Source organism: Diospyros lotus, chromosome 7 (assembly GCF_014633365.1).
Source record: "Diospyros lotus cultivar Yz01 chromosome 7, ASM1463336v1, whole genome shotgun sequence".
In the NCBI taxonomy this organism is placed as follows: Eukaryota; Viridiplantae; Streptophyta; class Magnoliopsida; order Ericales; family Ebenaceae; genus Diospyros; species Diospyros lotus.
In genome coordinates, this window is record NC_068344.1 from 6,225,778 (window position 1) to 6,233,493 (window position 7,716).

The following is a 7,716-nucleotide window of genomic DNA, read 5'->3' on the forward strand; positions in this document are numbered from 1 at the left end:
CGCTCTAGTGAATGATTGAACCCACCAATCTCTCCTTATGCTAGACAGAGAGAATGTGGGAGATTATAGGCTAAAATGAAATGGGTTCAAAGAAGAGAAACTCTCAAGATTGATAGTCTCACTATCAATAGCTATGAGCTTCAATAGCGATGAGAGAAGCAAGAGGAGCAATAGGGATGGTGTTGTATAATATTTTTTGGTATATGAGAAAAAGAGTTTTGATGCAAATTCCCTCTTGAGAAAATCATGTTTCGAAATAGGCTTTCATATTTTGAAACAATGCATAAGTAGTTGTTAGGTGCGTTAGCTTAAATGTTTGAAAGATTCCAAATGCATAAATGATGTTTCGAAACCAAATGTCTATGTTTCGAAACACTGTTCTTATATGTTTTTATATATGTTTCGAAATGGTCTTGGTCTAGGTCTCATTGTTTGCTAAATCTGCATATCATATTTCGAAACCTATATTGAATTTAAGAAGTATGTTTTGAAACCCACCCTATCATGTTTCGAAACTTATGTCTCTGTCTGCAGAGCATTCAAGCGTTTGTTTTGAGTTACATATGTTTTGAAAGAAGTTTTCAAAGTATGTTTCGAAACCTCATATCTATGTTTCGAAACTTCTAACTCTGTGTCAGCAGAATATCTTTAAAACCAAGTAGCATGGGAACTGAATGTTTGTTTAATCAAAAACATTTAAATATCCTTTTTTAAATTAATCTACCCATACCCTGATGTTTAAATTTCAGATATGTTTTAGTGGAGAATAAAAGCCAATCATTTTGTTTTTAAAGTGAAGTCTTCCACCCATTTTGTCTCTTAGTGCATATCCAACTGTAAAGGCTGTATGTTTCGAAGCCTGTTATGTGTGTTTCAAAACCTCTACGTAAAAATATGTTGTTTCGAAACCTGATAAGTATATTTCGAAACCTACTTTCTTATCTTGTCTCTAACGGTTATAATTAGCCAAAAGTGTATCCGTTTGATATATATATCAACCCTTTGAAGACAAGAAGACTCTCTCTCTTCAAGCATACACAAATTCTTACACAACTACAAGAGATTTTTGCCACAAGCACAAGTGAACAAAGCCCTTTCTAGTGAACTCTCAAAAGAAGTTCCTTTCAATCATTCCTTGATGTGCATTATGGTACTAATAGGAGAAGCAAGTCAAATCTAAAGCTCTCATTCCTTCAAGCTCTCCTCATTCCATACCAATAGGTTTGCTATAACTATTTGGTAAGGTGTTTTAAATTACATTCAAATTGTTGGATTGTATAAGATAAGTGTTATTTATCTTGTTGTAAGGTTTGAGTTGAACCCATAAAAACTCCGTGTGTAAGGTTTTAGGGTGAACCGTGGTAAAACCCTTAGTGTCATTGATCGCTAGTAAAAGTGATTGTGGTTTGAAAATCCTTTAAGTGGGTAAGCTTGAAGGTAGTGGAGTAGGCAAGTGTCAAACCACTATAAATCTTGTGTGTACTTGATTTCTCGTTCCTACTTGTTGTTATTCTTGTTTATGTTCTTAAAAGAATCATTTTTGAAAATCTTAAGGAGTTTTGTTATTTGCAAATTAGAGAGTAATATTTCGAAACATACCTTAGTAGGTTTCGAAACATACCTGCCAGTAAGTTTGATTTCGAAACATACTCATCTATATTTCAAAACATACTTAACAGAAAAACAAGCTTAGGGTTGAGAGAAAATCTCACACAAAAGGCTAAGCAAAAAGGCTCTCTCGTTTTTCTATTCCAATCCTTTTATATTCAAAAGCACACAAACCCTAGCTACCTAAATCCTCTAAATCGAACAAAAGACATAGGCGATGAGCTTGGGAACAAGGAAGAGACCATAAGGATGCACGCCGTCCTTCCCTCGTCCGCCCTTGCCACGTACCCTAACTTTTCTGTTACACAAAACGACAAATGAATGTGAAAATCGGCAGAGGGATCAACAGAAACTGTCTATAGTTTCTTTGTTATGTCAAAGGAAACTGTCAACAATTCCTTTAAAACTGTCGACAGTTTTGTCCTTATTTCTAAAGTTTGGATTATTGCATTTAGGCCTGCTATTAACTCTTAATAACACTTTTCACTATCTCATAATGACACTAAGGCCCTCGTTAACTCTTAATGGCATGCCCATCAACTCTTGATGATTGCTCCTCAATTATTATTCATTTAAACCCAGCCCGTTAACTTTTAACAGAAAATGTCATTAACTCTTAATGATGATTTCAGTCTTAATCACTTAAGTCAACCATCACACCCGGATATGCGTTTGACTTTCTAAGTTCACTACTACGTAGCAATCAGGACATACCAACCATTTTGATGCCCACCAAACACCTTTGGTCTACAATGAGGATCTCTCCATCTCCTCGATGTACCCCGAAAGACCCTGAGTGACAACTAGCATTATGTCAAGGCGATCCTACCAGAAATGAAGTCTTACTTCAGAATAGAACCTATTTGGGCTTTCGATTCCCATGTACTTTAATCCTTTCATTAGTTATCATCTCGATCGAGTGAGAGTCATGGACTGATCAAACTCACTAACTCGATGACTATGCTAAAATCAGTGTGGTGAGATTGAGACGATACATCGGAACTCTTTCCAACATTGGAACACTTTTCGATTAAGTGTACCCTGGCCAGGGGTTTCTGCAATCAAGACCACCACTGATTGCATAAGATGTTCACCTCACGTCGGAGGTCGATGGATCCCATTAACAATCACCTTCCTCCACATGCCACTACACAGGGACCACATAGTGCATCTCCCACTCGTTAACTGAATGGTTCTTAGCAATGATAAATCCCTGACATCAACACATGAGACAATTGTGTTGCCTCCGGTTAAAAGGACTAGTAACACAAACGAAGTCTGTGATAGACCATAGATCCTATGAGCCATGTGATTTATCACGTGCGTCACATTCAGTAAGTGTTCCACTAACACCTACCCACATGTATACTATATCCATCTCATGGATTATGGCATGCAACTCACCATCCTTTATCATTAGCATCTCATATTAATCAAAGCTAGTATCCCATGTGTTAGTCCGTACTCGACTAATCATAGTCCCCATCTGAGAAGTCTAAGGACTAGGAAATATCATTAAGATATCCTTATTTCAAAGGTCAATTGTCACATATTCTTAAGAATAAGACCTTTAACGGGAAATCTTAGGAGTCATTTATATATAATGATTGGAGAGCTATGAATGAAGATATAACCTGAAAATATGAAAACACATTTTGTCATATATATATTGCAAGAATTACATCATTAGTCCCATAATTATAAATGCCAGATGCCATCTAAATCTAGCATTTGGGCACCAACACTAATAATCTCCCACTTGCATTAATACTAGTTTACAAGCTACAAGTTCTCATTGCATCGTCTGTTAGTATCTAATGCCCATCTTCTCAAAATGGCGATCAAGATGACTCTGTGGAAGTGCTTTGGTTCGTGGGTCCATGACATTCTCTAATGATGTGATCTTCTGTAGCTGCAAATCTCCAAGTGCTATGATCTCTCGGATCAAATGGAAGCGCCACTCGATGTGTTTGGACTTCTGGTGAGATCTGGGCTCCCTTGCTTGTGCAATGGCTCCATTGTTGTCGTAATATAAGGATATTAACAACTCAATGGACGGAACCACTTCAAGTTCAGCAATGAACTTCCTCATCCAAACAACCTCTTTTGCAGCATCGCATGCTGTAGCATATTCGACTTCCATAGTGGAGTCCGCAGTTATTTCTTGCTTGAAACTCTTCCAGCTAACTACCCCTTCATTATAGACAAATAAAAACCTGGATGTAGACTTTCTATCATCCATATCAGATTAAAAATCTAAATTTGTGAACTCGTTAACACAGAGATCACCCTTTCCATACATCAGTAACAAATCCTTAGTCCGTCTCAAGTACTTAAGGATATACTTTACTATTGTCCAGTGTTCCATACCTGGATTGGACTGATATCTGCTCTTGACGCTCACAGCATATGCGATATCAGGTCTTGTACATAGCATATCATACATAAGACTCCCCACAGTTGAGGCATAAGGGATCATTTGCATGCTTTCTATCTCTTTGGGTATCTTGGGAGACATCCCTTTAGATTGATGTATTCCATGCCTGAAAGGTTGAAACATTTCTTGGAATTTTCCATACTAAACCTCTTTAGCATATTTTCTATGTACAGACTCTGAGAGAGACCTATTAATTTCCTCGCTTTATCTCTATAGACACGGATTCCCAATATATAGGTCACATCTCCTAGATCCTTCATGGAGAATTTATTGGATAACCATAACTTAATTGACATCAACATGACAATGTCATTCCCCATCAAGAGGATGTCATCTATATACAAGGTCAGAAAGGCCCGTGCACTCCAACTGACTTTCTTGTATATACAAGGTTCATTCAAATTTCTATTGAAATTAAACTCTTTGATCTCATTATCAAAATGAATGTTCCAAGATCTCGAGGCTTGCTTAAGACCATAAATGGATCTCTTAAGCTTGCACACTTGATTTGCATTGGAAGATTCAAAACCACGAGGTTGGTCTATGAATATATCTTCCTTAAGATAACCATTTAGGAAAGCTGCTTTGACATCCATTTGCCAAATCTCATAATTGTAGTGTGTTGCTATGGCTAACATAATTCTGATGGATTTAAGCATCATGACTGGCAAAAACATCTCCTCGTAGTCAATACCATGCTTTTGACGATATCCTTTTACCACCAGTCATGCCTTGAAGGTTTGCACCTTCCCATTAGGACCAATTTTCTCTTGTAGATCCATTTACACCCTATAGGAACTACTCCTTTACGAGGATCAACTAGAGTCCAGACTTGGTTGGAATACACAGATTCCATTTCAAATTGCATAGCCTCTAGCCATCTCTTAGCATCGATGTCTAACATCGCTTCCTTATAGTTAGTAGGATCAACATCTTGGCCACTATCTCCATACAAGAATGCTTCTTGTATCTCCTCCATGATAAAATCATATCGTTCTAGAGAATGAGATACTTTATTAGATCTACGTGCCTCATGTGGAATGACAGTACTAGGACTTGCTATATTTTGATTGACTTCTTCATCGGGCTCTACTTATGGTTCAAAAGGCACTTCTTGTAATTCTATTTTCTTCCTGATGCCGTTCCCTTGAAGAAACTCTTTCTCCAAAAACGTGGCATCCCTACTGACCAACACTCTTTGGTCGCTGGGAAAATAGAAGTAATACCCTTTGTAATGCTCAGGGTAGCCCACAAATCTTCCTTTGCTAGAACGAGATTCCACCTTATCTGTCTTGACTTTCTTTACACAGGCAGGACAACCCCAAATCTTAACATGCTTAAGACTGGGTTGTCTTCCTATCCATATCTCATATGGTGTACTCTCAACAGATTTACCAGGAGCCTTGTTATGGAGATAAATAGTTTTGCATAAAGCATAGCCCCACAGTGATAATGGTAGATCGATAAAAGCAATCATTGAACATACCATGTCCAACAAGGTACAATTTCTTCTCTTAGAAACACCATTCAACTATGGAGTTGTAGGAGGAGTTAACTGGGATAAAATGCTATTGGCCTTGAGGTATTCATTAAATTATGTACTCAAATATTCACCACCTCAATCCGATCGAAGTATCTTGATACTCTTTCTAGTCTAGTTTTCTAGTTCACCCTTAAACTCCTTGAACTTTCAAAGGATTCAGACTTGTACTTCATCAAGTACACATAACCATACTGTGACAAGTCATTAGTAAAAGTTATAAAGTAGTGATAACCACCTCTTGTCATTACAGAGAATGACCCATATACATATGTGTGGATTAACCCTAACAACTCACTAGCTCTCCCACTTTATCCAACAAAGGGTGACTTAGCCATTTTCTGGAGGAGACAGGATTCACAAGTTGGCCTTGGTTCAGAACCTACTGGATCAATTAATCCTTTTTTGGCCAATTCGCTAATGCTTCTCTCATTTATGTGGCCTAGTCTAAGATGCCATAAGTGTTTAAGGTCAACACCGTTATCACGAGAACGCTCCCGCTACTATTGGATGCAACATTTACATCTCTTTTTCTAACACTTTCATGCAACTCTAAAATATAAATACTATTTACCATAATACCCATGCCAACCACATCATTACCATAATGAATATGACATACATAAGAAGTAAAAGATAGTTAATAACCATCCCTCATAAGTCTAGGAATGGACACTACATTTTGGAAAGCATTAGGTAAATATAAAGAGTCTTTAAGAGTTAATACATGCCCAGAATTAAGAGTAACAAAAGTTATCCCTATTGCTAATGGCTCTACAAGAGCTCTATTTCCCACATGAAGGACAACTTCCCGCTTCCCAAGCGGCCTACTCTGCATGAGATCCTGCAAAGAAACACAAATATGATAAGTTTCCCCTGAATCAAGAATCCAAGAAATAGGGTCAGCGGTAGAAGGTAGCAGCTAGAAAGAAGGTCGGTGGTGACCGATCTGGTGATGGAGGCTGGTGGCAAGGGAGATTCGGTGCGTGGCAATGGCAGTGGAGGCGGCCGAAGATGGGTACGACCAGTTGCAACGATGGGGGTGCTGTACGCGCGAGTTTGCGTACGAGAGGTCGTGGAGGCGTCGGTTGGTGGCGGCGATCGTGGGGCCGGTGGTGTCGGGCCAAAAGCAGTCGCAGCGGCAGCGGTGAAGGCCAGGGGTGGTTAGGGCTGTACGCAGGTAGCTGGAAGAGTAGGAAGAAGAAAAAAGGAAGAAGAGAAGAAGAAAGAGAAGAAGAAAGAAGGAAGAAAGAAGAAAGTAAGGAAAAGAAATTAAAAAAAAAATATCAAGGCATGATAATCGACGTTGTGGGAAAAATTGGCAATAGAGAAGTAATATGTATAAAGATATAGATTGGATGACGTAATGAAAAACAAAAATTAAACAAATGATGATGTGGATATGAGAGCCGCGGGCTCATTATGATGATGTGTGTACTGGCTAGGATGGGAGCATGAGTTGAGACCCGTGGCCTAATTAAGGACTGGGATATGTGGTTATGGGCTTTAAAAGTGAAATTCGAAAGGCATGCGTGGTTGAAAAGTGTACTTGTCTAGTGATTGATGTGCATGGTCAACCCAAGGGTTCTAATTTTGAAATGCGTGATGGCATTCTCAAGTTTCAGATAGGATATACGTGCTAGAGGTCTTGTGATTAAAGACGATATAGTTTTCCTTGGGATATGTGATTCTCAGTGAGGAGCTATAACATGATAATTTGAAATAAGATATTGAGGTATGTTCTTCCCTATTTAATGATCAGTAGGTGTTGATTTCGAGGATGGAATTTCGAAGATTTAGAATATGTGGCAAATTTTGAGGACAATTTTTGTAAGGAGAGGAGAATTTAATATCACAAATTTTTTAAAGGGCTCAAGAGTAATTTTAATTTGGGTCATAGGTGAAATTATCAAAAGATTAGGGGCTTAAGTATAATTTCTTATAGCTATAAGTACCGAATTGATTGCAGGGAATGCTCTGGAGTGTAAATGTCTATGAAAAATGTTATGGTCTCAATGAGCATCCTGAGATAGGATTTATGGTATTAAAAGAAATAGAAATTAAGACAGTTTTTGGTACAACTAAAATACAGTTTCGATTGAGGCTGAAAAACTGAATGATTGTAGAGGAC